General features: G+C 39.2%; 1 protein-coding gene across 20 annotated transcripts in view; it reads right to left on the bottom strand.

Annotated features, from left to right (window-relative positions):
• The window catches only part of LOC137293937 (spectrin beta chain-like), a 103496-nt gene that overhangs the window by 62573 nt on the left and 20223 nt on the right, over positions 1-20700 (bottom strand). For 18 of the 20 annotated variants that reach the window (XM_067824801.1, XM_067824811.1, XM_067824804.1 and 15 more), the window contains exon 1: positions 4483-4675. The exons of the other annotated variants lie outside the window; for them this stretch is intronic. The gene's annotated coding sequence lies outside the window, so the exon portion shown is untranslated. Of the gene's footprint in view, positions 1-4482; positions 4676-20700 lie in introns of those variants that run through there. 20 annotated transcript variants of the gene reach the window in all.

The raw sequence follows: 20700 nt of genomic DNA, 5'->3' as shown, positions 1-20700 counted from the left end.
ATATCCCTTAAACATATGACATGATAAACATTCAATACTGTCCGGTGCCTTAGGCATTTAGCCACCTTATTCAGCTTTGACACAAGTGTGAAGCCCCTAGACATAATCATACGCATGTCTGATATATTGCTGAATGTGACATCAAACAACATATCAACCACCAAACATAATAAATCATTCGAAACCATAACTGTACTAGTGTCACAAGGTAACCCAATATTAATTCATAAATATTAAATCAACGGTTGTTGGCTACTAGTCAGAAACTGATTGGTAGATGGCAGACAATTCCCACATGACCTCTTCTATCAACTGCTTTCAAAGTAACCCTTGCTCAAATGTTACCTGTATGTGACTATTCGAGTCGGTCTCCTTCAACTGTTTCAATTCAATTAACCTGTATAAGGTCAACAATGGTTAACAGTAAAGTAAAGTTTAAAGTCAACCGTTTCTAAATGCTTCAAACTGAAAACACTTTGAAGAAAAGACAAAACTAAGGTAACAGACAGCTATATTAACTTAACACTACTTCAAGTTTACAAGAGGTTTCCTTGATGACATTAGGCTGTGTAGGACACCAGATCAATAGGTAGCAGCAGTTGGATGTATTGATTATCTTCCATATAAGGCAAGACAAGTGAATGCACTGGTGAGCAGCCAGTTCAGTTGTCTACAACAGCTTGCAGCTGTTAACTGTAGACACTCAAATAATAAGGCCTGAGTTTACAACTTACAAGGCAATCTTTGGCCTATGATATCACCACTACCCCTAGTCACAATGACATTTAGCAGTAGTAGTTGAACTTGAAAAATAGATACCTTTTGTAGAAACAACTAATGAAAGGAGCTAACCAATGACATCATGGAATGACAATATACATATTCCTCCAATTTGAACCAAGATATTTAACACAATTATTACAAATAAAATGTGTAAGATGTACAGATAAGATTTCAGCATAATATATATCTATTCTTACAAGACATCACTGCACTTCATATTGTCTCCCCAAAACAAAATTGCAAAATAAGCATATTATTCTTTTTAGGATATATAGCCTACTTTGATTAAAGGATAATTTTAAATTACGTCAAAACATGCAAATTCATACAAAATCTCCCTTTTCATGACAATCTAAATGCCAGAGTTGTATAAAAAGGTAACCATAGCTGTCTTACAGAAACCCTAAACTAAATTCACAATGAATTCAAAACACAAAAGTAATAAAAAATACATTTCCTCTGGCACCCTTTGACATGTTTGATGAGGTTACACTATTCAAAGCAAGTGCTGTAAAGTTTCTTGCAGACATTTCGATCCAGAATGACTGCTTCTTTCACTGAACTACACACAGCCCAATAGTGCATAGCTTACTACACAATACACCTCACCATTTCAGTTATGAATCACCTAGTTCAACACAGTTTGAATAGTCTCTTATCAGCCGTCTGACAAGCAAGGTTCACCTTGACTATCGACTTAGGCACACTGCACTAAAATGAAAAATATAGAATAATATATTTGATTCAGACACCAATGAATTCAATAACATCTATAGCAGGTATCATTTTGTAATTTTACCAATGTCCAATATGCAATATTGCAACTGAAATTCCTGTTTCAAATTTACCTCATGTTTGTTAAAAGCTTTGTTATAATAAACTGTATAAAGCACTAAACCTACAAAACAATTAAATTCTTAAACATGTGCCAAGCCAGCAGATTCAAACATTCTAAAATCATATTTAAGGACAAAAATAATATGAATTTTGATATGCTCATGACACTAAATAATAACTGTATTAAAAAATCACATAAGTTACTTCTAGCAAAACTCATTAAAATGTAAATAACCAAATTTTCAGGTCACACGGGCGATTTCCTGCGGAGGTTATGTTCATGGGAGGCATTACATCCACATAAATTATAAGGTTAGACCTTTCCATACCATCTCTCAGGTTTCATCTACTGCAATGACAATGACTTGTTTAAATACTGTTACTGTTTACATGGAGATTGACAAAATGACAGTTATTGAGCAAATAATTTTCCACAAGTGAAGACAAAAGCAGGTGAGCAAACTTAAACTTGAAAACAAAGAACCTGTATCAAAATGTCATACTCTATAAGTAAAGAAGTTGTCATCCATATATACTTCTTTTATGTGACTTGCAACTTCAAAATATGGAACTCAAACTTATGACTACTATCAGCATAAAACAGAACAATGTCACAACTGACACAATATTTTTGGCAGGCATTAAAATTTCAAGATACATAAATGCACTATAACCAATCACTTTATGATCAACAATAATCGACTTACTTTGACAAGTTTATGATTTTTCAAACCCCGAAACGTCATGAAAATTAACTCAAGAAGTTGCTATCCATAAAAATTTGTCCTGTATTTGACAAGTTTAGTTGGAAGCAAAACCCAATCAATCATCAATGAAATGTCACTCTCACTCAAGACATTTTTTTGGCACTTTTCCTATGATAATACTAACAGTAGTACACCAGCCAAAGGTTTATTCAGTGTACATTCTTGTCACGGTAAGAATACATTGAACCTTACTAGCCTACTCTTCCTGTTCATATGTACAGAACCCAAAAAGGTTGAAGTCAACAAAACCAGGTACCTTGACACACTCTCAGATGGCAGTGTGTGCCAAAAGCATTTCATGGTAAACATTCCTTGAATTTAGTGTCAACAGGTTTAAATTGAAATGGTTCAGTTAAAACAAGTCACAGAAAAGAATGCTGTACTCATACTGTTTTTAAGAAATCAGGTATTTTTTTTCACTACAGAAAGCCTGTGTTTAAGCAAAACATAACCTGTGCAAGATACGGAAATAAATAGACACAGTACTACTCACACAAAAACCCAGAGATACAGATATTTATACGGATCTATGTAAAAAGGAATGAGTAAAACTGCAGGATTGCAAATGCTAATTATCTACATAACATTTACCTGGTATAAGCATGGATCAAAGTATCCTTCTTGTTAGCATATTTACGTTCCAAGGGCACACCCAATCACTCTGTGAAAGCCCCATGAAACAGGTGAAAAAAATTACTTCTTTCCCTGTATCTACTGAGTATTTATACTTTCCCAACTTGTCACCTCACTTCGGTGCCAGTTAGTGCAGATATATGAAACGCAATTATCAAAGCATACCAACTAAAATAAACTTGACTTGACCCAGGCTAAAAACCAGTGGCTGATATCTTTGACTGAGGTGGTATTAGTGTATATCTATTCACATAGTGTACCTTAACAATTCTAGGCAGATGGATTATCACAGACATGTGGTTTCAGTTGCATACTGTTGATTCTCAGCACTATCATACACAAATTAGTGAATATTTTTGTAATAAAATACTTTAAAGTGAATAACAAACTCATGTTCATGCACTGTTCTTGGCATAAACTGTGTTGTTAAAAGAAAATTCCACATAACTTTGCTAAGTGTTAGACTGGCAGCATTTAACATCTTGTTTACGACAACTATATTTGTTTTTCTAGCGATTTTACACCAACCACTTAGAAATTTTTAGAAAAGTAAAGAGGATAAAGGGATCCATGATTCCATCAGTATAAAAAACTTAGCTCATGATGACCTGGTCATTGACACTTAAATTGTTTAATATACACAAAATATTTTTAAAGTATAATTTCATCACTGACTAACAATGCATCCCACTATATTGATGTGATAGTATTGATTTTATTGCATATGATCCGACAACCACTGAGTATATTTCCCGCATATGAGCCTGATCAGAATACATGGACTATCCACATCCTCTCAACTGTCACTGCATACAGAAAGGGTCCAATATGACATGACTCAGACTATCAATCCGATGCATTAGTCCAAAAACATTCTGTTCCTGTGAATCATTCCTAAACACATCTGGTCAGGAGGGGAACTGCCATGCCCACCACTAAATGTTAGTAATCCCGGGTCAATGGAAATGTTGAGCAGACAAGAGCAGTGCTTCATCCATTAGGAATAAATTATAGCTTGGATGTGTTCAATTTGTGGACCATTCTTGACGTAATCCACTGCCAGGAATAACTGTCATCAGTTCAGAGATAACAGCAGCTGACAACATGATTTAGAAGTTTGTTTTGAAGGTCATCAGAATTGTATATAAAACTGCTGGGCCGTGAATCCTCGATGGTAAGCGGAGGTAATGGGGGTCCATGGGTATGCGGAAATGAACCTGTTACTCACGTAGTTCTCCAGAAAGTAGGTGTGCATTTGGACAAGTAAAACCCATGTTACGCAACGTAAGGTACTCCAACTTTGATCTCACCTGTACATAACGGAAAACACCAATAACACACGGAAAAGCAGTGTCCCATCAATGAAACACCGCCATGTTGAATACATACAGCAGACGGCATCAGGTTGTATTCCGAAATTCTCCAAGATGCATAGGTAGTGATTTGCTTTTCAGATGCTTACCTGATAAATTGGATCGTACGGTTTAAATCAAGGTAATCCCGATTCTTGCAGACAAATCTTCTACTCTCTCTATGCAACCAGGGTAATTTTTAACACCGGCATACGCTGACACTGAAGATTGCGGGAACCCGACGCCAGCCGCTTCACTCACCCGTCTATGTTAATGCGCTCAGTGCTAGCACTACTCTCCAAACAACTAGTTTAAAGCCAACAGGTGCTTGTTTATACGAGCACCACTTGGATTACGAATTATGATATCTGTAAATTAGCATAGCGTGATTTTATTACAATTAAATAAAATAAATTAATTATGACATACTCCATTGATTACGTTAACAAAATATAGCAATAATCTATTCTGAACATTAATGTACATGGTAACAAATGACTAAAAAACAAATGACCGCTTTCAAACAAGGACAGACTTGTTCAAAATGTTTCAACAATATGTCAGAGTGCTCATATTTTTTTGTTGGCAAATGTCTTAGGAATAAGCGATATTTGTTATTGTGCAGTTTACAGCTTTTGAAGTTTAGAAGGTTCAGACAAGGAGGATTGTTAGTAGGATGGTTGATGTGTTAACTTGAATATACACAACACTTAGATAAAATACATTAAAATCTGACAACCATCTATAAGATGACCGTAAGTTCTCTCTCTGACAATATTTGGTCAAAGTGCTTATGCTGGAACATTTCCTGATTGGCAGTAGTTAATATTCCATTTAGGAATTAGCTATTGTTATTACAGTAAGGTTAGAGGTCCACAACTGACAATAAGTGATATGCATTACATTTAATCTATCATAATCTGATGTTTGTAACAGTAAAATGTGAGAGATATTCATAACTGAACTGACATTCATGAGTAATAATACCATTCACATAAGCCACAACACGATGTGCTGCTTCTCACACACACTACGAACTTGTGTAAGAAATAAAACTGGTTTGTGGAATATGTGTTCTCCCTTTTAATATAACTTATAATTAAGGCTGGATTACTCAAGTCGTATTATAGGTAACTGCTGTTGTCAGTTACTCATCAAACCATGAATCAATATGTATCAATATTTAATTATATCACATGATCATGTGAATGTCTTTACAAAAATCTAAACGAAACTAAAATGCCCATTTGATAATTTAGCAAAGGAGAAAATGGTAACTTCAAAATTATGTTCTTCATTTAAACACTGCGCTTGCTATTGTTTACAAAACCGCGTAAGCGCATTTCACATAAAATCTGAATAACACTAAATAAATCTAAGGGGAAAAACACCCTCTTTTCGTGCGGGTCATACACACTGTTCCGTCGACAGTGCTAATCCAGCAGACGCCTGCTCGTTACTCCGATTACTGTAACTAGTAGTACGGGAAATAGTCTCAAAATCGAGGTCGCTCTTAGCCGGCTTCAAAATATTATCAGCCTAAACGGAGATGTTATGACGGGAAAATAGGTGTACCCAGAATTTTATCATTACGATACATACCTAAACATCTCAGAAGCGCCCCCAGTATGTAATTAAATACTTACTCAAAGCCCTAGATCTGCATTAGTAGAGTGGTACCGTATAACGTGATGTCATATTATTATGGGATGTTCACACCTTTTATGAATAATGTATCGGAACGTGTTCCACTGGCTCATACGAAATCAACACGTGGTTAAAACTTATTTTAGGAAGCCGATAAAATGCAATTATCTACATGAATCTGTAACAGTGCATTCATCAGATATTGCAAATATTTGAGTACGATCAACTATATAATTTTTCCTAACGAAATCATTGAAGCGTGTCGAACAGGTATGCGTACCTTGTTCAGGTAGGTCACAATAACCTCAGTTGGCTGGACTGGATAACGGAAATCGCCCCCACATATCAATGTTTATGTGTGTCAGCATTTAACTCAGCTTCTTATAGCAAGAGACATGTCTTTGTGTCCGTCAAAAGGGCGGCTCACACAAAACCCAAATATATGATAATAGATGTTCAATATACATGCTGAGTATATAAAGTTGATTTCGCGAGATCGCGTTAACCAACGAGATAAAGGGATAACAACCAGTATTCAACTTGCACGAATATTTAACTACATTTGAAATGTTTCATGAAATGAAAACTAAATTAACTTGTTTAAAAAACAAAGCGAAACGCCACAGGAGATAAAATAGTCATTGGCAACAAATAAAGACTTTAAAGACAAAATATTTTCGTATTCCTCTCTCGATTTTTTTATTTGTGAGTGTTTTAATTTTGTGTTTGTGTGGAATGGTTTAGTTCTCTTTGGGTATTTTCTGGTACCTTGTGATCTTTTTTATTTCTATTTATTTGTAGTGTGTGTGTGTGTGCGTGCGTGCGTGTGCGTGCGTGTGTGTGTGTGTGATATGTGAGTGTAGTTGTTCACATAAGGAAGGCAATACTGTTTCATGTGTGACGTGCTACATATAAAGTGATACCAGGCTTTACGATGGGAGTCATATTGTAACGCACGATCTCCATTATTAGTTACTTGCACTCTGTTAGTCTCACATACACTTTGTAGATTACAAACCTGTCAGCGGGATGATTAATGCAGCTGCGAGATATGGCGCACGCCCTGAGGAATGGGTCACGTCGACATTGACCTCTCATCTTTGCGTGGGAAGACAGTAGTGGCCAGTCAAGGCCGGCAGATAATATTTTCAGTTATGTCATGTACACTTATGTTCATGAATATTCCATAAGATGGACAGTGCATGTGGTCAGTGTTGATGTGACTTAGTCTCACAATCCTTGAATGACATTAATTTTCCTTCCGGACAGCCCATTCTGCAATAGTAAAGCCCTATTAAATGAAAACTGAAGCAAGTCTAGTTTTCCTAAAGTGCGAATCTCCCATCTCACTGGGGCTCCTTTTTCAATTTAAAAGAAATTGTTTGTTTCTATCAAAATTATATAGATACAAATATTCCTAGAATAAGCTTTATGCGTGAATTAAAAGAATTTTTTTTCTAAAACAACTTTTACAACTTTATGTATACGCCCTCAATTTTTTCATGTTAAACTATGAAAATACCTAAACACATGAGCTGAGGAGGTCTGCTATAAAATATTTAACTGTTTCAAACCCAAATCAGAACATTTTAAAATTTAGTATCTGCCTTTATTACAGAGCAAAGGTTATTGTTGACAACGATATAATAACTTGTATCGATATTTCGCATCATCGGAATAAAGAAGTTTGTCCTTATCGGTTATTGTATTCCCGATTGTTTCCGATTATATCTACATGATTAACATCTATCAAACCAGTATAGTAGGTTCGGGCCGCCCAGTCGTGTATGACACAGCAGTTCGATGTTGGGTTCCTTGAATGTGAGGATCCGGTGATTGTGGGTTCGAACCGAATTCTTGATTTGTCACAAGAAGTCTGAGACCTGGATTATCGCAAATAACCCAGATTTTCCTCCAACAAACAGTGTTATTTCCGCATTTGAATTTTTATCTATGACGGATCATATATACTGATGACAAAGAACACTATATCAAATGCAAAATCGATCTAGCTTTCATACGAGGTTCCGTTCTGTGTGTCACAATCGGATTGTGGCAAAGGTTATAAAGAAATGTATAATACATAGGTTGGAGTTTGGGATCGATTCCACATAATGTGTGTAAATTTGGCGCTATATAGATATCATCCTGAAAACAGGAAGCAGATATTTTTGTACACATTAAAGAACACAAGAGAGAAGATAACAAAAAATGACAAAAATGGTACTTTACCACTTCTGTTGTTTCACATAAATCTAGACTTGCTATTCTGGGGCCCCTCTCACAAAACTCTCGTAAGCCTAAGATCTCGTACTTTTTCTCGTAACCATTGTACCTCCTACTATAACACAGGAGCTACGGGTGCTAAGAGAAAAATTACGGAAAGCTTAGGCTTACGAGAGCTTTGTGAAACCGGGCCCAGAGTTTTAGCATCGCATGATGGCGAGGCAGTAGGGAAAATAATTAAGCACGTGGACAGTGAGAATGGCTATGGTTTTCAGCGCGACGGCTTTGACGTTACTGTTTCAAGCTGTGGTGTAAATGCTCAGCTAACAGTTACGTAAGTAGGAATGCCGGACGGTGGCCATGCCACAACAATTCAATAAATATGCAGCGAAGTTGACGCAAGAGATCAGCATTGTACCCCTAGGGGTTACCTGGCCGTACACACAAGGAAGTGGCCAGTAGTGCCCCAAGCTGTCCACGTTGAATACACTGACCAACGCACACTAGCGCAACTTGCTCCATATTGCCAGTGTTTGCAACAGGATTATGTGTTCACGGGAACAAAGAAGATTAATCGGATTCGACACTTACCTCTGACCTGCGAATCAAGAGATTGTACTTTGATCTTTGGAGTAAAATAATGACCTGCTTTGGTCTATGTTGTGTTACTGAATCGTGGCTATGAATCGAAATATGGGATCATGTGAACAAACACCATGATGCATGGCCAGAAAAAGTCTGAAATATGTGGTACGACAAAGGGGAGTGTATAAAGCTTGTTTGCTCGACCGTGGGGATTCGGAGCTTGACCGACCATAGGGAGAACATGTTGGACGAACGTTAGTCAATGTAAATATGAATCTGGATAGAAACAAACAGTTTCAGTTCAATTGAAAAGGAACCCGGATGAGATGGGATATTGCGAGGACACCCTAGTCTGTCGTACAGACCCTGAAGTATATACATCCAAGAAAGCCCACGCAAGTCTAGAAAATGTGGCAAGCCTAGATATCCATAGCTTCTAAAAATGAAAAAAATCCCAAGGCTCCATTTCATTATATTATTTTTTTTCACTATGAACGTTTTTTCAGTAAAATATGTTGGGGGGTTGGGTTTGGGTTGCTTTGAAGAAAGATCTGATTGGAAGGGCAAATAATATGGTTCAAGGACCCTGAGACAGATTATGAATTGGCCCCCAGTAGTCTATTATGCATGGTCGTATATGGACGCGTACATGTAAATGAATCACGTGATCACTCTTTCTGATTTAGTTTATAGAGTGTTGTCATACCCCGAAGGCGGATCATTGCTGGTGATAGCTATCACTGGATTGTCTGGTCCAGACTCAATCATTTGTCGTTAAACAGGAATATATTATGCACACATGACGTCGTCAAAGCTGATGAGGCATGTCGTGAGGTACCTTACAGCATAGACACGAGTAAAGACGGTATTTGTATGTGCTTTTCGTTATAAGATTAACCTTGGTTGACATGTTATTTAAACTTCATTATGTCAACGATCCGCAAGGTAAAAACGGTTTAGGGGTACGTGTGAAATTTCATAGCTAAGCGTACATTTTATTTACACACACACACACACACACACACACACACACACACACACACACACACACACACACACACACACACACACACACACATTTTCCCTTGTGTTTATCCGTCTGTACAAGAAAAAAATGGTTTCCTATACAATCCATCACCGAACATCGTTAAGTGTTGGGCAAGTGTGGGATTAAACGTGACAGTCTTCTACCTCCATATCTTTTACTGTGTAAATGCGACGATAGACGTGACAAAACTCATCAACAAAGAATTATTAAAATCAAAACAAACATTGATTTAGAGCAGATGTGTCGTCGTGTAGAGATCGTTCTAAAGCTCAACGCGAGAAAAACAAACCTCCAAAGCTTTACAACAGCATATTTTGTTAAACAGAAACATTCAAACTCACGGTGGCCTAACCTAATTAGCACTTGTTGGTTGTAGTCATCTCTCGAGGCTGCATCGTAGCCTACAGTCAGAATGTGACATCGGTGACCGAACCACGCCTATCTCAGTTAAATCAAGAATACCCACTGCCCTAAACTGAAGTTGGTTGTTTGCGACAAATATGCTCAGCATCTCAGATCAAATATGACCAGGGTCTACGGCATGGACAACGACAGGACGTGGTTGGCGTTTACACAGAGTATACAACAATGACACCGGTCTACCTGTAATTAACATAAGGAGAGGTGTTGATTCTTACCGGACGGGTCTGTTTAAGGGACATGTACTGTTACAAGTTAATAAGGCAGGTGTCCGGATGAAACATTTACCATTGGCGTTATGTCATGTTGAGCTGTCAGCTTAAATAGTTTGACATACTCCATAAACAAACAGTGAGTGAGTGAGTGAGTGAGTGAGTGAAGTCGAGTTTTAGCAATATTCCAGCAACAGTACGACGATGAACACCAGAAATGGGTTTCCCATATTTTACCCATGTGGGGAATCGAACCCGGATTTTCGACGTGACAAGCGAACGCTTTGACCATTAGGCTACCCCACTGACCCCATAAACAAACATTAATAGTAATATAGGTCGAAGTATCTTTTGTTGTTTTTTTCCCCATCTATATATAGGATTAGTCTAGCGGTTAAAGTTAAATTCTGGTGACATACAGTCGATAGCTACTAGGCGAATGGATATAGTTATATAACTGAACTTTCCCCTCCTGTCGTATCTTTGTATATATACTGGAAAGCAAAAGATAACCAAGTTTCGACAAAGAAATCTCATACAGGTAAGCGTTAATGTTCATGTGTTCTATTTAAAAACTTGACATAAAAGCCAGTGTTGCGTTTCTTTGTTGTTCAGTATATGCACATACACCACGTTGGAGTATTATTTGAGAACAAATCATCATCATCATAATCAACATCATCATCATCACCACCATCATCATCATCATCATCACTATTCGTTTTGTTATTAACAAATTCACACCCACGTGTAAGCATTGTTGTAAAACATCGCCCGATAAGGCTCGGTGTATCTTACGATTTTACGAAACAAGCGCTCAAGCCATAATGCACTTACGCCTATGCGTTGACACGAACATCTCGGTGCTAACAGTAGTAATTATATTAATGTTATCCGTGTGTGCCGTATAGAAGAGTTTAAACTATCAGTCGGAACGACTATATTATACAGTGACTGCCAGACGGACAGGTATGTAACCCACATCACACCCTTTCCCCAAACTTCTCTATGGAATGGGCGGGACGGGGCCAAGTGATTCCTGTCACGTTCCACTGGCCGCAGAGCTAGACGGGGTTGATACCAGTATGGCATCATGGTATACAGACGCTCAGGTAACACAGGTGGTGTGCGGTCAGGTTACGTTTTCCTGGGTCATCGGTGTGGACATCACACATGTAGTAGTAATTCAGATTGTATACACATTCCTTCTTGTGATTTACAATCTCAGGTAATTCATGGCAAATATATTGGCACTGTATATTGTCGTTCAGGTAACAGGTATACACAGGTAGTGTGACATGTATAAAAATAAATGAAATGTGTACCATACTGGCATATGGAACTGATAAATCTAACTTGCTGAACGTATTCGATGATACAGTTTTATGCTGCTCAACTTATGACAGGAATATTCCCGCTGTCTTATGCTGCCGCCGAAGACCCGGGTTCGAGTCCCCATATGGGCGAAATATGTGAAGCCCATTTCTGGCATGGTGTCCCCCGGCGACGGATTGCTGGAATACAGGTCAAACTATAACAAAACTCACTGACTGAAAACATAGAGGATGGATTCTTCCTGTATCTTTATCCGATGTTGAGTAGTACATGTACTTAAAGACAATGGCACAGGCCCACCCCAGACGGTGGTTCTAGTAACTCGATCATAGAGAGGAATAAGAAATGTACCCATGAGAACTTACACGTATACATGTATACTGGACAAAATAAGTTAGGGATATTGGCATTTTTATGACTGATATTTTTTCAGTATGTCAATGAATAAATACATTATCATTCATAATTTCAAAAGTTAAAATATCCCTAAATAATTTTGTCCAGTATACGCACAAAGTGACTTTATTACATGTACGGTTCACTAACCCAGTATTTGGAAATTAGGACTGCAAACTGCACTTCTGGATTGCATTTTCACTGTTTCAGCAAATACCATATTGTCCGAATTAACGGGGGGTCACTTTATCGCCCTGCATCATCGATATCTATAATATAAACACAATGTCTGCTTTTAGCCGACGGCCATCACACATCAGGTACATGGACATATAAGTAACTGTTATATATTCTTTGTAAGATCACAGCGTCTGCACATGTATATTTTTACCCTCGATACGTTTACATAAGGGGCTTATTTTGTTCGCTGTTTAACGCAAGACTTGGAAATATTCCAGCTATATGACAGCGGCATGTAAAGTTTCGACCAGGACAGACAGGTCAGTGACTGAGCAACTGAATATGCCGTGGGGTATGACAACACAACCAGCTCAGCGGAACTGTCCATCAGACTCTTAAGACTGGGGATTGATTCTTACGTACTAATACACATTGTCCCCTTCCCACAAGCGAGCAAAACAGCTGTAAGTCTTTATTTGATTGATTGTTGTTTAACGCCGCATTCAGCAATATTCCAGCTGTATAGCGGCGGTATGTGCATAATCGAGTCTGAACAAGACAATCCAATGATTGACACAATGAACATCGACCTGTGCAAATGGGATATGATGACAACCAAGTAAGCGAGCCTAACCACCCGATCCTATCAATCGCCTAAGATCTTACGACAAGCATGGGTTGCTGAAGACCAGTTCTAACCCGGATCGTCAAGTTTTTCAAGTACGAACACTTGCGTTACGATCGCTTTGCGAATTAGCGAGACCATGCCTGTCTCACCAAAACATTGTCCAATGAGAGTTCGCGAGGCGAGAATGTACTAGTAAGATACATGACCTTTTCTGGTGATGTAAGCTTGGGATATACTTGACTCGAGTCATTAATTGTAGCCCCAATTAATATCTATTACAAAGAGACAATGTGGTAATTATACACACACGGCGTAAATTATCAACACGTTGAGATGAATATCAGAAACGTTTATATTGCATTTACATTCATTTGGGTTACCATCTGTTGTCTTACGAGATAAGCGATTGCGCAAACGTCTATCAAATATGAATCAGCTTTCAACATTTCAACATCTAAACTCATTTCATCAGACATATACTGTCTCTAACATTTGAAACATAATATTCATCATGCATGTGAATGTTTATAAAGTGTATACATAAATGTATTATTTTTAATTTTTCAGAACTCTCTGAAACTCCCGTATAAAATTTAGTTAATTTTAGTTAATGTATTATTTGGCTGCTGTATGTATGATGTAATGAGATGATTTAAATACCTGACTCTGTCAGATATGTATGAATGGTCAGGCAGATCTTAATCCCACCCAAACCCCCTCCGAATCGGATATTATGTGCAATCATCGTCCTCCCTCCCACATACTGCTCATTACACATCAGCTGATTACATCAACACAGGCGGGGTTACGATCGGAACCTCAAACATGACTTGGTTACATCAGATCAAGACGGATTGGTTTTCGCTGGTCCGCTGACGAACATGCACTTTGACTGATTATTCATGCATTATGTGGTAATGCAATGCCCTGTTTCTGCATACATTCTGGCAGTCTAAGATATACTACTCATACAAGTTAAGAAAACGTTATTAATTAATCATTAGCGAATCACATAAATCGTCCCCAGAACACCAAACGGATGTGTTCTCGATAAGAAGTAGATATTGACAAAATTTGTAAGAAACATCAGGACTCCTTGCTAATTCCATACAATTTGTCGATACAGAACAATGCATGTGTTGTTGTAATAAGGGTCGTAGGGTAGCTCTGTGGTTGAAGCGTCTGCACGTTCGCTGAAACCCGGGTTCCATTCCCATCATGGGTGAAAATTCGTGACGTCTATTTCCGGTGTCTCCCGCAATGATATTGATGGAAAGTTGCAAGGAGCGGCATAAAACTATACTCATTCACCTTCTCACTTAAGTACATAAACAGCATACAATGTGGGTTTTGTTTTAACAGTTTCGGATAAAATGGTGCAAACAGTGAATATATATTTGAGTTTATTTCGTTTCCAGTAAGCTGACAGTGTCTAGGCATTTTGTTGCAAGGCGTAAAGCGATATTCACAACAAGACGATGTTTGGACTTAACAGGAACTACTACAACCTCACCGGTGACATCAACTACTTCAACTCCACAAACTATGGTCGTAGCTGAGTATGACTTAGCTGATCATACATCATAGGTCGCTCATCTCCCACTGGTTTGTCTCGTCCAGACTCGATCATTTACTGACCCCTGTGACGTAATTCCGTTTGCAGTTCAAGGCATAAAACAACACTCGTTCATGTACAGGATCAGACGCCAAATACCTAACTCTGAACCCCTTCAGTGATTATTATAGCCACGTTCATTGCTTACTGACACCGCGCTCTCGTGCATATCATAGAAAAGCAAAGTTATAAACAGTGAATATAAACTATAAAACATAAAGTGCAAAAATACACGCCCTGAGTTGGTGGTGGCAAGAACGAAACTACCAAGAAATGATAATTCGATGACGCTGTTTTAGACGCAGGTAGTATAGACGCATTGTTAGACATAACAGGGAGTTCAACCCAATAAACGTACCACAATCTGTACTTCACTGCATGAGAACGTGCAATCCCAATTATAACATATGTTATATTTTACCGCTTTCTATATAGCATTGTTCACTTAAGTTGACAGCGTTGTAGCGATCGTCGTCAATTTTTGAAAACGTATATAATTTTCAGATCAATCCAGTTGTCAAGTGTACACCGCCATTTGCTTGGCGTTTACATACCCCCCCCCCCCCCCCCCCCCCCACCTGTCTTCCACCCACTCGTGTGGAAATAACAAATTCATGGACAGCTACAAATTACACACTTCACCTCCGCTATGTATGCACAACCTAGATTTGTTATATTTATAGACATCAAAGAATGATCTGTAAAACTAGGGCTCTTTTCGGGGGCACCTGGTCATTAACTTTCGATCAATGTCATTCAAAGAGACTCAGCAATGTCTGGTATATTTATGCAATTTACGCCAAGCTGTAGTCGTGAGCACCTGGGGCACCGGTTATATCATATACCTATGTCGACACCATTATCGACTGTCCTATACCCGTATTGCCAGATTCAGCATGAGAATAACACAACTGATAAATCGGCTTTAGTCGCCTGATGTGACGTAGGTAGTACAGGGCCCGACTCCAAAGTTTTTAACACGATTTCTTCCATTTATTTTTTAGATGAACGGGTGACCGTGTTTTGATTCTTGTCTGTTTGGTTTATTTTTTATGGATATAAATGAATAATGCAAGATAAAATTATGAATGTAGGCGATTATTTACATATGTTCTTGCGCGAATTCGAGCTCGATAACATCTTTTGTCAACGATGGACGCATTAATGTATAATAACCATTGACGACCCAAATCTACATCATAAAAATGGGATCGAAGTTAAATAGTGTTCGTCGACGTGTATATGTCCTGTACAGTTTTGATACGCCCCCTCTCTCTTTACGACCACATGCCGAGCGCAGGCATGGGGTAACGTGATTGTGCAGAGTCATGGAGTGTCTCATATTTCATTACAAACTATTCCATAATTAAAGGCATGCAGAAACATAATTATAAAGACCATAAAGTGGAACTTTCCTTGCATGATATATTGACTTTATGACCTCGTGAAAGAGAGTCTGCGGGTTATCAGCGGAGGCATCGTTGAACTGCTTCGACTCGACATCAGCAGCAAGCAGTAAACGCTCATTGCGCTAACGACGTCATCATTCGGCGGTTCAGGACATCCTGGTTGATGTTCCGATAAAAATTAATTCAAAGTCCTTAATACTGCTCGAATTTTTTTCCTCAAAGGGATCAACGTCTAACATCTTCACTTCTTACATCGCACGCACAAACATCCGCAAGCATACGTTTTCTTCCAACATCAATTATACATTCGATAAGTTTTACGCTACACATTTAACAAGGTGTTACCAGCAATTTCCATATCCCTGTCTGTATACGGTTATCCTGCTCGAGAATCGCTACACTGCCTGGGGGCATAGTAGCCTCTTGGTTGAAGCGTTCGCTCGTCACGCACATACCGAAGACCCGAGTCCATTCACCACATGGGCACAACGTGTGAAGCCCATTTCTGGTGTTCCACTCATGATATCGCGAAAAGCGGCGTAAAACTACACTCACTCGCTGCACCGCAATGCGTCACACCCTCGAAGCAAGTTAGAAAAAGAAAGTAATATTCGAAGCTAATATCATTAATTTCCAGTCTTTACAAGTTTGTTTAAGCTTTTCAACACCATTAAACGTCTCAATTTAATATCAGGACAGCTGTGAAAGAATCAGTAGCAGTCAGTATCGCCATGACCTCTCTATGTCCCGCCATGATATATACATCTGGAATCAGATAGAATTTTGTTGTCGGCTAGTGGAACAGTCTCCCTTCCAGTATTTGTCTCGGTACTAAGTATGTTCTTCTCTCTATTGTCTTCCACCTTCACCTATGCAGGGAGGTCAACATGGACATGTTTGTTCATCCAAGCAGTTTGATACCATGATGGCGCCTGTGTCGTCTGCTCCGATGATTGAGCTATCGTAATGTCTGTTACCAAGTAATGATAGTCGAAGAGTGTCATGTAACATGAAAATTATATGGTTTCTTTTTTCGGCAGGCAACATGTCAAGGAAAACTGTGTCTGGTGAGAATAACAACTTGGTTTGTACATATCTGTTTGTCATCCAGCTGAAATGTGTGGTGAACTGGACCCCGTCTCTCATTTCGCAAGTTGACGCACGCAATGGGTGAATTGTCGCCATTCTGGTTCCTGAAACTAAGGAAATCTAGACTTGCCGCATTTTCTAGACGTGCGTGGGCTTTCTTGGATGTATTTACTTCAGGGTCTGTACAACAGACTACTTCCCTGGGTAGGCTGCACTTGCGCTATAGACTCCGTGTAAAAAGGAAACCAGAATTTGTGACAGCTTACAAGCAAAACATTAATTTGTTTGGTCCAGACTGGTTTAAGTGAGTGTTATTGAGTTGTTTATACCACACGCAAGTTTCAGATTCATCACGTCTGGATGTGAATAATCCAGTCTGGGACAGAATAACGAACCCTACCAGCCCGCATTCACAGCAACCAACCCAGACATGTCATCAAGCCACTAAAGAGTCTGTCCCTATGCGTACAGATTTCAGGTTAGGTCTCCGGCGACCGAGTTTGGCTGAAAGATGCCACAAAGGTCGGTTCTCGACCTGGGCGGACTAAGAGATGGTACTTGTTGTTTCCTTGACTGGCTCTCGACGTGAAGAGTAAATGGGACGTATTGGTCAGATCGGAGTCAGTATATTGTGTCTGTGTTGGATATCTATATTAAACATGGTTCCCAAAGGACTAGTCTGGTAAGACCAGAATTTTCACTCATGCGCACACGAACGCAAGCTGGCACGTCCACAGCCATATATGCAAGAACCTTGACAGTTCAAGCCGTGTGACCTCACCTCACATCCCTAGTGTTAGGAAAGGTCTCACTAATGAGGGTGATTTCTTCATACTCTCATAAGCAAGACGACGAGTCTATGGCAAGGTGCTGCTGACGCCTCAACCGAACCTGGCCCCTCGTCTCCAAGAACAGCCGTGACCTTGGTAACAAGCCTACCTTTAGACTGGTTCCCCTGCCCTATTCCGCGCTGCGCTATCGCTGCACTACTTTGTGTAGCCAGCTTGCTGAGCGTAGCATAGGCAGAGTACAGCTACCTCTTCTCGTACCACCATCACTGCCTCCAGACAGAGTTGACTTGAGAAGCAGGAGAACACACACAGAACGTTAAAAATGATCTACAATACCTGGGTTCACAAAACATATCCTCCGGAATACAAGCAGCCACAATTTTAGTATGCGTCATGCTTTGAACACTATTAATAGTGAGACTCCTAGTCTGTCTCGCAGTTCCCTAAACCATTATTATCCCTTCCGCCAACCCCATTTGTAATGCAATATCTGATATGAAGCAAGTCTAGATGCTCCTCAGGTTCCGCCTGACTGGGTCCCCTTTTCAATATAACATAACATAATTCAAAAATATATTTTCTTCCAAAATAGTATAATTTCAGAGACTAAGCATTAGGGTTTTTTTTCATTCTCTTCACGACCTTGGCATTGTCACACACAGCTACGGAGAAATGGAACCGACACTCTCCGCCATTCGCCAGATGAAGGAGCAAGCATACGCTCCAAAACGTTATTTGATTCACAACGAAGATGTTGACATCCACGAATCTTGCTTTTCTTCTTGACACGATTGTTTTGAAGGACTGATGCACTCGCATCCTGTATTTACTCGTATCATGTATACAATCATATCAAAGCAGATATCGCACGACTCTGTACACAACTGAAAACATGTTGAAAAACGCCTATTCTTCCCTGTTACTAAAGCAAATGTGCAGTCAGTGCTAAGACCGACTGACTAAATTAAAAGTGCTCAACTTCCTTTGAGTAGTATAGAAACCAGGTTGGGAATCGAAACTGAACTGAAGTTTCTAGTTATCAATGAGATACCCCTATGTCTTTTTTGCCTCTCGTGGACCATTGAGAATAAGGTATCCAGTTACATGTTTTTAAACTGTGATGTCCCTGTGCAGTTAAATATGCTGTTGGTAAGACCATATGAAACAACAATATCTTATGCAACAATAATATGTTCAGAGTGAAAACGTGATCATATTTGAAACGTGTTCTGATGATACCGAGTGCAGTGTAGTGACTGTGGTTTGGCGCTTCTTAAACAGCATTCCAGATATAACACAGCATGTTGGTTAATTTGCGAGGAGTGTAGATTAATTAAACCTGATCCAGTGATTGACATGATGAGCATAGATCCATTCATACCACACGCTGTCACTCTCTAAAAGTGCATGCAATTTGCACTATTCGGGTGATATTCTGCGTTGAATCATTTTTCAGTTTGAGTATATGTCCCCATGGCTGCAGGTACCGGTAGGTCACCTAGCAACATTCGGCTGCGAGTCATTGTCACCTTACACTTAAGTGACCTTGGCAACTCTGACGGGATGAAGTTCACGTCTCAAAGGACATCTCGCGAGACTTTACGAGGCAGCAGTTCTCAGAGTATGTCTTGTGTGTCTCGAAAGAGGAGATTCACGTCGCCGGATGATGCCGTACTAATTGCAGTCGTGAAATCAATATGTCGATGAACTATTTCACGGCGCCCGCAGACCATGGATATGGAGATGTGATGGAGACAGGCCGCTACTTGAGTCTGTCCCAGGTCACGGGCAAGATGAACAGACTGTAGGGCAATCGTTCCATAAAAAAACCCAGTAAGGTCATACCATTTTACACGATTTAAGACATTCGTCCTTAACTAATGAGTGGAAATGTTTTGTGAATGCTGGCTCTGTGTTGGCTTGGAAACCCATGATCTCGATTTGGAGTTACATGATCTGATATATAGACAATATCAAATGTTATATACTTGTTATATAAATATACATATCCGAGATCTCGTTTACACTTCAAGACGACCGTCTGTTTGACACACCAGTGTATTTGAAGAATACAGGATAAAATCATGAATAATTTTTTTTCAGAAAACTGAAACGTGTATTTATCTAATATTGTCATGTGTGCACACTGGACAGGCCAGCTTCTCCGTAGAAACATCATCAAACTAATTAAAGACGGTTATTTGTAATATCTGTGAAAATACGAGTTCTGATCTTTTTACAAGGTGTGCTGTAGGGTAGCACAGTGACTAAACTGTTCGCTCGTCGTGCCAAAAGACCGGCTTCGATTCCCCACAGGGGTACAATGTGTGAGTCCCACATTTGGAGCCTGAGATAATGTTGGGATATTGTTAAGCCCTGTTTAAATCATAGCAACGAATGTCTATATAAATGAACATTATCAATACATATATAGCTGCCTTAGATACACATCAAGAGATATTCTTCTAGCTATAATCACAGTGGGGAGCTTGCTGAATTCAGTGCCTATATCCAAGTGTAATGTTTCAAATACTGCCAGGTATGCAGGAATACGATTGTTGTGTTAAATCAAGCAAACTATTCGGACCTGATACCTCACGTCACAAAATTAAGCGATATCTGTGTGTAATCATTCTTTATCTGAATACGCAAAGGCCAAGCACAACCAATCAACCTAGGTAGCTCCTGGCGTTCTTGGTGACATTGAAGGCGTTGTACAGAGTTGCGTCCCCTTGATATGCAGACAC

Source organism: Haliotis asinina, chromosome 8, assembly GCF_037392515.1.
Source record: "Haliotis asinina isolate JCU_RB_2024 chromosome 8, JCU_Hal_asi_v2, whole genome shotgun sequence".
Taxonomy (NCBI): Eukaryota; Metazoa; Mollusca; class Gastropoda; order Lepetellida; family Haliotidae; genus Haliotis; species Haliotis asinina.
The sequence above is the reverse complement of the archived record's forward strand: the minus strand, read 5'-3'. Positions and strand labels throughout refer to the sequence as shown.